The following is an 11,599-nucleotide window of genomic DNA, read 5'->3' as shown; positions in this document are numbered from 1 at the left end:
AAAAAAAAAAAAAAAAAAAAAAAAAAAAAAAACAGGAAAGTAGAGCAGTAGGCTGGTGCCATGGCTCAATAGGCTAATCCTCTGCCTTGCGGCACCAGCACACCAGGTTCTAGTCCTGGTCGGGGCGCCAGATTCTGTCCCAGTTGCTCCTCTTCCAGTCCAGCTCTCTGCTGTGGCCCCGCAGTGCAGTGGAGGATGGCCCAAGTGCTTGGGCCCTGCACCCCATGGGAGACCAGGATAAGCACCTGGCTCCTGCCTTCGGATCAGCGTGGTACACCAGCTGCAGCGCACCGGCCGCAGTGGCCATTGGAGGGTGAACCAACGGCAAAGGAAGACCTTTCTCTCTGTCTCTCTCTCTCACTGTCCACTCTGCCTGTCCAAAAAAAAAAAAAAGTAGAGCAGCAACTGACAGAATGGGAGAAATTATCTGCAAACTATGCAGTTGATAAAGGATTAAGAACCAGAATATACAAAGAGATCAAGAAACTCCATAACAACAAAACAACCCAGTTAAGAGATGGACAAAGGTGTTAAACAGACATTTTTCAAAACAGGAAATCCAAATGGCCAACAGACACATGAAAAAAATGTTCAGGAACACTAGCTGTCAGGGAAATATACATCAATACTACAATGAGGTTTCACCTTACCCCAGTTAGAATGGCTTTCATACAGAAATCAACAAACAACAAATGCTGGAGAGGATATGGGGAAAAAGGTACCCTAATTCACTGTTGATGGGAATGCAAACTAGTAAAACCACTATGGAAGACAGTTTGGAGATACCTCAGAAATCTGAATATAGTTCTACCATATGACCCAGCCATCCCACTCCTCAGAATTTACCCAAGAGAAATGAAATCAGCAAATAAAAGAGTTATCTGCAACCCCATGTTTATTGAAGACATGGAATCAACCAAAATGCCTGTCAATCAAAGAATGGATAAATAATGAGATATGTACTCTGTGGAATACTACACAACAGTAAAAACAAAACCCACAAAATCCAGTCATTTGCAACAAAATGGATGAATCTGAAAAACATCATACTTAGTAAATAAGCCAGTCCCAAACCCAAAAGAACAAATACCATATGTTCTCCCTGATCCAGGACAATTAACAGAGCACCTAAAAGGAAACCTTTAGAAGTGAAATTGACACTATACGAAACAATTACTTGAACAGCCCTTGTCTTGACTGTCGATGAACAGTTTTTTTAGCTTATTTTTTTATTAACTTCTTTTTCTACTTAATACCATTGGTCGAACTCTTTACTTAACATAGAATTATTCATAGGTGTATAAATTCAACTGAAAAAAGATTCCAATAAAAAAAAAAAGAGTGGGAATAAAAACTTGCCATGGGACTCCAAATCCCATTAAGCTGGGTGGTACTAAGGCCATTTTATAAGTTAAAGTGATCATATTAAGTGTGTAACTGTGCCGGCCACAGCGCGCTGGCCACGGCGGCCATTGGAGGGTGAACCAATGGCAAAAGGAAGACCTTTCCCTCTGTCTCTCTCACTGTCCACTCTGCCTGTCAAAAAAAAAAAAAGTGTGTAACAGATCATATCAATAGGATTTAGTATGGTACTAACAATAAATAGAATTAAAAAGAAGAGAATGATCCAACATGGGAAGCAGGCCACATAGCAGATTCACAGAATGACAAATGCCCTAAACAGCACTTCAGAATCAGCCCTTAAGGCATCTGATCTGGCTGAAAAGCCCATGAGAGCATTCCAGGCATGGAAAGCCAAGACACTGTGGCAAAAAATAATCTCTATCCATGAAGGATCTCTGTGAGTGAGATCCCAGTCGAAAGAAGGGGCCATCAAAGAAGGATGTACTTTTTCTCTGAAGAGAGGAGAGAACTTCCACTTTGATTATGGCCCTGTCTAAATACTGACAGTTTGTCAACTCAAAAGGTTTCCATAGCCTTGGCAGCTCATGACAAGAGACTCAAGAGATCACTGACATCATAAAGAAGAGTGCAAATTGTTAAATCAACAACAGGAGTCACTGTGCACTTACTCTCCATGTAGGAATTCTGTCATTAATGAGTTGTACTATGAGAATTAATGGTAAAACTTATCTTCAAACAGTACTTTATACTTTGTGTGTCTGTGTGGGTGCAAACTGTTGAAATCTTTACTTAGTATAGAGTTTGTTTTCTGTATATAAAGATAACTAAAAATGAATCTTAATGAAGAATGGGATGGGAGAGGGAGTAGGAGATGGGACAGAAGTGGGGGGGGGCAGGTATGGGGGGGAAGAACCGCTATATTCCTTTGTTTTTTTTTTTTAAAGATTTATTTATTTTTATTTGAAAGTCAGAGTTACATAGAGAGAGAAGAAGAGGCAGAGGCAGAGAGAAAGAGATCTTCCATCTGCTGGTTCACTCCCCAATTGGCAGCAATGACCGGAGCTGTGTCGATCTGAAGCCAGGAGCCAGGAGCTTCTTCCAGGTCTCCCACCTGGGTGCAGGGGCCCAAGAAGTTGAGCCATCTTCTACTGCTTTTGCAGGCCATAGTAGAGATCCAGATCGGAAGTGGAGCAGCTAGAACTAGATTCATGCGCCCATATGGGATGCCAGCGCTTCAAGCCAGGATGTTATCCTGCTGTGCCACAGTGCCGGCCCCAGAACTGCTATATTCCTAAAGCTGTACCTATGAAATTTGTATTCATTAAATAAAAACTTTCTTTAAAAAAATACTATTGTGAAGTCTCAAGTCCAAGGACAAAGACTCTGCATGGTTCAAGAAAAAAAAAAAAAAAACCACACAAACAGGTATTCTACAAAGAAACCAGAGTTGGACTGCAGTCATTACCATACCAAAATACTAGAAACAAAAAGAGTTCTGAGGCCAAACTTTCAGTTTTGGCATACTTGAAATAAGACAAGACTAAAGTGAATATAAGTGTATTTTGAACAAGCAAAAGAGGGTTTCCTGGAAATTTTTTTAAAATAAACTCACATTAACTCACTATATTAGACTAAGAAAATGAAAATAAATGATACTTTCCTTCCACAAAATAAAATCAAAAACATAAAAAACACTCACAGGACTCACGCCTCATCATAAAAAATGCAACAAAAATTAAACAAGTTCTTTCAGAAATTGTAGAAAATATAGAGAAGGACTGATCCTTGAGAAAACAGAAAGCAAGGTGCCAGCATTGTGGTATGGTCGGTTAGGCCACCTACGAAATTGGTATCCCCTGTGAGCACCAGTTGGAGTCCCAGCTGTTCCACTTCCAATCCAGCTCCCTACTAATGCACCTGGGAAAACAGAGTACTATGGCCCAAGGGCTTGGGATCCTGCCAACCACATGGGAGATCAGGATGGAGTTCCTGGCTCCTGGCTTCGGCCTGATCCAGCCCTGGACATTGCAGGCATTTGGGAAGTAAACTGGCAGATGGAAGATCACTCTCTTCCTCTCTGTGTGTAACTCTAACTTTCAAATGAATGAATAAATGTTTTTTTAAAAGAAAGAAAAGAGAAACCACAGAAGCCCTATGATAACTCTATCTCTCTGCCTGGAGACAAATTCTGGACGTCACTATATGTACAAGTAACACAAACAGGACTCAGTACTAAAGGAGACATAGTCCAGGGTTTGGAAATGCCATAAAAACTGCAGAACACAGTGACAGGGCCAATTCATTTTTCCCATCTCAACTAAGAAAATGCAAACACCCATGATTCCAGGTCCTCTGTGAACTCCTACTAACTAGTGCATGGTTGATGAGTCACAAGTCAGGTTTGCTGTTCCAATTTTTCATTCAACTAAACAGAAGAAACTAGAGCACAGAAATGATCTCAAACTTTTTTCCACATATATGTTGGTAGGCAGGAAGAGAGGTGATAGGAACAACAGCAGCAAAAGGTCTGTAGGAAAAAAATTTCCACTTTATATATTGGAGGCTGAAATGTTTATATATGCTACAACACAGACAGGACTTGAAAACATGTTTAGTGAAATAAGTGAGCTACAGAAGTATAAATACTGTGTGGTTCCACTTATATGAACTAAATTCATAGACTCAGAAAGCAGAACAGAAATTGCCAGGGGCTGGGGGGAAAGAATGAAGGAGCGTTACTATTTAATGGCTACACAGTACATGCTGAAGGTGATTTTTTATACTGGGTGTAGATAGGGGTGATGGGTACAAAGCATATGTCACAATAGGTAAAATAATGAATATTAAGTTATGTATATTTGCAATAAAGAACAGAGTAAAAATCAAAAGCTGATTCTTTAAGAGATTTTTAATGGTGAAATGATCAAGAAAAAATATGTAAATCAGGAAACAGTGAACTAAAATGAAAATAATCAATACTGAAAAGAATTTATTTAACATCATAAAGGCATAAATATGAACAAGTACTGGCCAATGAATTTTAACACTTAGAAAAAATGGAGTGATAAAACTTGTTACAAATAGAAATAGAATGCTTAAATAGAAAATAAAACATTAAGAAATGGAAATATATCAATACCTATCTAATTCTAAGATCTTGATATTTTTGAGATACATTAAACTTTCAAGGAATACATTCTCAAATACCCTCACAGCTCAAAAACAGAATAAGAAAAATGAGGGTCATGAACACACGTGTGATACATGTATAAACATATACACACAGCACAGTTCCCCAACAGGTAGGTCCTGGAAAGCAGTACTCTTCACCACCAACCAGTCCTTATTTACTTGCTTTAGCATCTCCTTCATGTCCGCTAATTCGACCAAATCTTCCTTAACTTTATGGATTACAAGGCTCAATGTATCTCATTTCTCAGTCCAGCTAAGGGATTTGTTGGAAGGGAAAAGTGAACAGACAAAATTAATTAAATCAAAATTAAGGGATTTTATTATAGCAAAATAAAATGGCAGCTCTATGCTTAGTGTAGGGTTAATCTTATGTGTATAAAGTTAACTGAAAATAGATCTTAGTGGGCCGGCTCCATAGCTCACTTGGCTAATCCTCCGCCTGAGGCGCCGGCATCCTATATGGCTGGCGGGTTCTAGTCCCGGCTGCTCCTCTCCCAGTCCAGCTCTCTGCTGTGGCCCAGGAAGGCAGTGGAGGATGGCCCAAGTGCTTGGGCCCTGCACCCACATGGGAGACGAGGAGGAAGCACCTAGCTCCTGGCTTCGGATCAGCACAGCGCGCCGGCCATAGCGGCCATTTGTAGGGTGAACCAACGGAAAAAGGAAGACCTTTCTCTCTGTCTCTCTCTCACTGTCTAACTCTGTCTGTCAAAAAATAAATAAATAAAATAAACAAACAAACAAAAAAACTCCTAGGCCTGGAGAAAAAGGAAGAGGGGAAAATGCTTGTGCCTGGAGAGGGTGGAGCTGTGGCCGTGCAGGAGGGCACCGCCATCAGAGACCTGGAAGAAGCTCCTGGCTTCAGATCATTGCAGTTCTGGCCATTGCAGCCATCTGGGGAGTGAACCAGTGGATGGAAGGCCTCTTTCTGTCTCTACCTCTCTCTGTAACTCTATCTTTCAAATAAAATAAATCTTTTAAAAAAAATTCTTGGTTGACAATTCTTGGAAATTTTTTTCCAACATTTTGATACCTCATCTCCCTTTTTTCGTGCTTTGTGGTTTCTGGTGATAAGGCAGCTGATAATCTTATTAAGGATTCCCTGTTGCTTTCTCTTTCTGTTTTCAAATGTCTCTCTCGATGTAGATCACTGGCTTTCAATAGTTTCACTTTGATGTGTGGATCTTTTAGGTTTACCTTCACTGTAGTTCCTGAGCTTTTTGGATATGCAGATTAGTGTTTATTTTTAATCAAGTTTGTAAAGTTTTCTGCCATTATTTCTTCAAATATTCTTTCTGTCCCCTTCTCTTTCTTCTTAAACTCTCATTCAGCATGTACTGGTACACTTGATGATTTTCCCTAAGTCTATGAGGCTCCATTCATTTTTCTTCATTCTTTTTTCTTTCTGTTCCTCAAATGGGGGTAATCTCAACTGACCTGCTGCAAATCCATTAATCTTCTGTCAGTTGAAATCTGATGGTGATTTCCTTTAGTAAATTTTATATTTCAGTTTTATTATTTTTAAACTCCAGGATTTACTTTTGGTTCTTTTTTTATAATTTCTTTTTACATACGTATCTTAAATTTTTGTCTCTTTATTGGTAAGACATTCTCATTTAATTCTTTAGACATGTCTTTAGTTCTTTGAAAACATTTATAACTAATGTCTGTGTTTTATAAGTTTAATGTCTGAGCCTCCAGATTTTTTTTTTCTAAAAGCCATCCTAATGTCCTGTTTTGACATCTAAAATATATGCTATGAGAACTCTGATAATCAGATTTATTGTTGTCCTGCCCCCTATGATTTGTTTTTGCTGTCTGTTGTTGATGATGATGTTTGTTTAGCGCAGGACTAAATCTGTAAACTACATATTCTTTGTATTATGCGGCAACTAAAGTCTCAGCTCAGGTTATCATAGGGATCAACTAATTACCAGGCAGAGGTTTTCTCAGATACATTGCACCACCAAGCTTCCCAGCCTTTGTCAAGGGGATTACGCACTAGGCAGTGGCTTCAATACTCAGACAAGCACTTTCACTTTTCAAAGGGAGTGTTGATTGAAAGGAATCTAGTTGAATTTCTTTGAAAATAGCAAGTGTTTAGCAACCTATTAACTTCAGTCTTATTTTCCATCTCTATATCTCTCTGCACTACAGTCTGGTTGATTTCCCCAAGGCAATCTTCTAGATTACACATTTTCTCTTTATCTATACGGAATCTGTTGCGTTATTAATCATGGCCCAGTCAGAAAAGAAAAAGGCACAGCATGAAATCAAAGGAAAAAAAATTGAAACCACACCGTGATATCAAAGAGAATTCACCACAGGGAATGAAAAAGTCATAAGAGAACAAAAGATAACATAGAAATAGAATGACTAATAGAAAGCAGTTTACAGCTAGGGAGACAAAGGGAAGATAGGACTGCTAAATCTAGCACCTGATTTAAACACAGGGACCCTACAGAGCTATAACCCAGACCTCAAATGAAGTTGTTATTGTCCAAATATTTCTGGAGCTGGAAAAGGCGGCACCAGAGGTTGTGGATTCAGATTTCTGATGCGGTGGTACTGCTCTCTATGAATTGTTACAATAAAAGTGGTTTCTGTAATACTGGGGAAATACTGAAAACTGTAAACTAACACCTTGGAGTTCAAAACCATTTCTAAATCAACACTGACTAGCAAAACAGAAAAGAGCAGGTCATTTCTTCCTTCTATCACTTTTCAGTCTACCTCTAGTGCACTAGTTGGCAGAAACTGACAGCAAGCTGGTTGACAAAAGAGAAACTTACCAAATCCTAGTTCCAGAATCAAAAAGCAGAGTACAGAAGCCTAAATTTCAATCTGAGAGACAACAGCTTAATAAATAGTGTATGTTGTTTATACTATTTAGTGAGTTTTTTATTTCAAGAACTGTTTACTTTTAGAAAATATATTTGGGGGGCTGGCACCGTGGCTCACTTGGTTAATCTTCCGCCTGTGGCACCGGCATCCCATATGGGTGCCGGGTTCTAGTCCCGGTTGTTCATCTTCTAGTCCAGCTCTCTGCTGTGGCCCGGGAGGGCAGTGGAGGATGGCCCAAGTGCTTGGGCCCTGCTCCCCATGGGAGACCAGGAGGAGGCACCTGGTTCCTGGCTTTGGATCGGCACAGTGTCACCCATGGCGGCCATTTGGGGAATGAACCAATGGAAAGAAGACTTTTCTCTCTGTCTCTCTCTCACTGTCTATAACTCTGTTAAAAAAAAAAAAAAAAAGAAAAGAAAAGAAAAGAAAAAAGAAAGAAAGAAAGAAAATCCAGTACTCAAAAAAAAATTTGTTTTTGGTCCTTATTCAAATCTGCATGAACTTCTTTAAAGAACTGTGTTCCTTTCTTGTGTTTTCTATTTCAGGTTTGATATATTTAATCATTTAAAATGTGCATCTCTTATAAGTGTCTACTATATGAAGTTTTTGGTCTAATTTTAATTCTGCTTTCTATCATCTCTGCTATGGCCTGGGATAGCAGTGGAAGATGGCCCAACTCCTTGGGCCCCTGCACCTGCATGGGAGACCTGGAAGAAGCTCCTGGCTCCTGGCTTCAGAACGGCACAGCTCCGGTCATTGCTGCCAATTGGGGAGTGAACCAGCAGATGGAAGATCTCTTTCTCTCTGCCTCTGCCTCTTCTTCTCTCTCTGTGTAACTCCGACTTTCAAATAAATAAATGTCTTTGAAAAAAAGTATGATACTTCTCGACCTACCCCCTCCAGCCTTCTTTTCACCCTCTTTCCTCCTTTCTTATTTTTCCTTTCATTTTCACAGTGGTTTCTCTACTTACTACTTGCTGAATTCTTTATTTAGTGGAGGGTTAAGCTTGTGATTATAAAGTAAACAAAGTATGTCATTGTAAAAATTATTTATTTTTGCTAAATGCCCTAGAGATACTATCTTTGGATCCACATTCCTGCTCATTTTTATGTCTGGAGAGTGAGGGAGTACTCCTTAATTGAGAACCATTGCCCTAGAAGTAAAAGGGAAAGGGGAAGGGGAAGGAAGGAGGAGGAACCATAACATTTTGCTCTATTTGTTCTGGCTCAATTTGTTTAGAGGGAACATGCACATATACCTTCTCTGTGTAATTAATAATTGAAAAAGTGACCCTGTCTTCTCACAGGTAAAATGACAAGCATATACCTAAATTCTAAAGTTGCTCTAATATTAAGAACAAAGTATAAACAAATCACCAATTTCCTGATACAAGGGGTGGGTGGGGGCAGGGCGATGAATAAAAGAGAGTTCACATGAATAGTTATCAACAGCAGCAGAGAAAAGGGACTCTCCTTCCAGCCAAATTTGTAGCTCGGAGTAATGATCAGTTATTTTTGCCATTCATAAAAGTGAAAGCATTATAGGAATGATTTAAGTACAGTCAACCTTCAGCATCCTCAGCAGATGGGTTCTAGGACAACCTTCCTTGTCCTCCACCCCATGTATGCCAAAATCTGAAGATGTTCGAGTCTGTTCTATAAAATAGCATAACATTTGCCTATAACCTCTGCATATCCTATAATATACTGTAATAAATCATTTCTAGATTACTTGTACTATCTAATACAACCTAAATAGTATGCAAATAGTTGTTACACTGTGTTTAGAAATAATAAGAAAAAATTTCTATATTACTTCAGTACTCATGCAATTTTTTCCTCAGTATTTTCAATCTGTTGCTGATTGAATTTGTACATGTGGGAACCTGTGAACATATAAAGCTGACTTTATAATGAGCCTCATTTGGGCTATATTCACACAGAAGAAATTATTGGCCATTTAAGTAGAGTTGGAGCTACAAGCTGGAAAGTGACAAAAGCTGGAATTAAGAGTTATCAAAATATAGGAAGTATGTAGAAGTTAGAGCCTTTAGAGTATGCAAGATGGCCACAAAGAAACTCTGAGCCATAAATAAGGATAGAGAAAAGTGGACCAGACATTATTGAAAAGTTATAAATAGAGGGGGGAAAAAAAACAGAGGAAGCCAAGAGAAGGGTTTACACAGTGTCTCTCTGGATTTCACATTTATAAAAAACATTAAGTAACACATTGACTAAAAAACATAAGAGACATAATAGATCTAACTCAGGAGCATGTGAGGTCAATCTCAAAGCAGCACTCACTGACCATGAAGGAAATATCAAAACTGTGAAGTCACCAGCCCAATAAATCACGGAGGGAAAAAAGTTCTACTAGGAAAAAACCCTGGAAGCTCAGGCAGTTCTATAAAGGCTTGCTCACTCAGGGCTCCTCCTCCTCCAAGGTACCTGACTCCACAACCTCAACTGTATCCTGTTCCTGAAAAGGAAGGGGGCAGACTACACTTTTACTAGTAAGCATTTTCTGAAAGGTCTTGAGTAGTCTCTGATCTTTGACCAGGATAAAGCTGATCCCCTTTGGAATTTTTTGTTTTTAACATATTTTTAATTTATACTACAATCAAAGGCTTAATGATCCACCAAATAAAAGGTTTAACAAGTAAAAAGCAAAACAGGCCCTAGTTTAGCAGGAATGTAGGCAAGGGCTATAAACAACAATTGAATGGAAGGATGACCTATTTCACCCATATACAGCAAATTTTACAGTAACACAGATCATTAAGGCTACAGTAATGTAACACTCATAACTATTAGTTTGATAAAGATATAAAACAAAGGCTGATAAAAACTGTATTTGTAGCAATACTGATACACATAGGCATTTTCTAAATTTTAGTTCTCACATTGAAAGAACCACTTATAACTTTAAAACATGCAACCCACAAATTCAGAAATTCTCTTCATAGGGCTCCAGACTTTTCATTCTATGATGCTACTTCTAAAGCAAACCAGTGTAATAAATTAATTAAGGTTACTCTCTGGTGAAGGCTGGATTGCAATGTATTCTCACTAAAAGCTTCTAAATCTGATGCAATGCCTACAAAACCATACTTTTCCATTTTATCATAATGAACCCAAGTTCTAACCCAAGATGTGAATTCTTTAACTGTAACAGGTTTGAGGCACTCTAAAATTATTGCCAAAAATTAATGTGTACTTCTTAAGGGACAAAGTCCCCCAAATTTCATAAGATTCTCAAGGGATCTGTCACACCAAAAGGTTAACCCTCACTATAACTTTTTTTCCACATTCAGCTCTGTTATTCACTGAGTATTCTAGATATATAAGGTGTCTAGAAATGAACTCAAGGAAAAGATTTGAATGCAAAAAGACAAGCTAACTAATCATGAGCATAGAAACGTTAAAGCAGTGCAGAATGGTTAAGATCCTTCTTCTAGGGTATATTCTGAACCCTGGAAGTGCACAGTAGGTGAGCAGATGAAGAACAGTGGGTGAGCAGATGAGGAGGAGCTAGCAGGGGAGGCTGGGAACACAAGAACTGTGAAAACCAAAGTGCCCCCCCCCCCCCGAAAGGGAAAAAAAAAAACATCAAAAATGTCTACTGGGGCCGGCGCTGAAGAGTAGTGAGCTAAGCTAATCCCATATGGGTGCCGGTTCAAGTCCCAGCTGCTCCTCTTCTGATCCAGCTCTCTGCTATGGCATGGGAAGGCGGTAAAGGATGGCTCAAACACTTGGGTCCCTGTACCAGCCTGGGAGACCCGGAAGAGGCTCCTGGTTCCTGGCTTCTGGCTTTGGACCAGCTCAGCTCCAGCTGATGCAGCCATCTGGAGAGTGAACAAGGAGGTGGAAGACCTTTCTGTCTCTCCTTTTTTCTGTAACTCTGCCTCTCAAATAAATAAAATCTTTAAAAAAAAAAAAAAAAAAAGCCTACTGTATTTGGTATTTGGCCACTAGGAGGACCCAGAACACTTTCCTACACAACTTCAAGGAATAAATGCAGGTGGATTCACTGTGCCAAAAATAATGTTCCAAACGACAAGATTTCATTTTTTTTTTTTATGGCATGGATGGAATCAGGGGCCATTGCGTTAAGTGAAATAAACCAAACACAGGAAGATGAGCTTATGTTAAATGAAATAAGCTAAGTACAAAAGACAGGTATCATATGATCTCAGTCATA

This window comes from Lepus europaeus, chromosome 4, assembly GCF_033115175.1.
Source record: "Lepus europaeus isolate LE1 chromosome 4, mLepTim1.pri, whole genome shotgun sequence".
NCBI classification, from domain to species: Eukaryota; Metazoa; Chordata; class Mammalia; order Lagomorpha; family Leporidae; genus Lepus; species Lepus europaeus.
The sequence above is the reverse complement of the archived record's forward strand: the minus strand, read 5'-3'. Positions refer to the sequence as shown.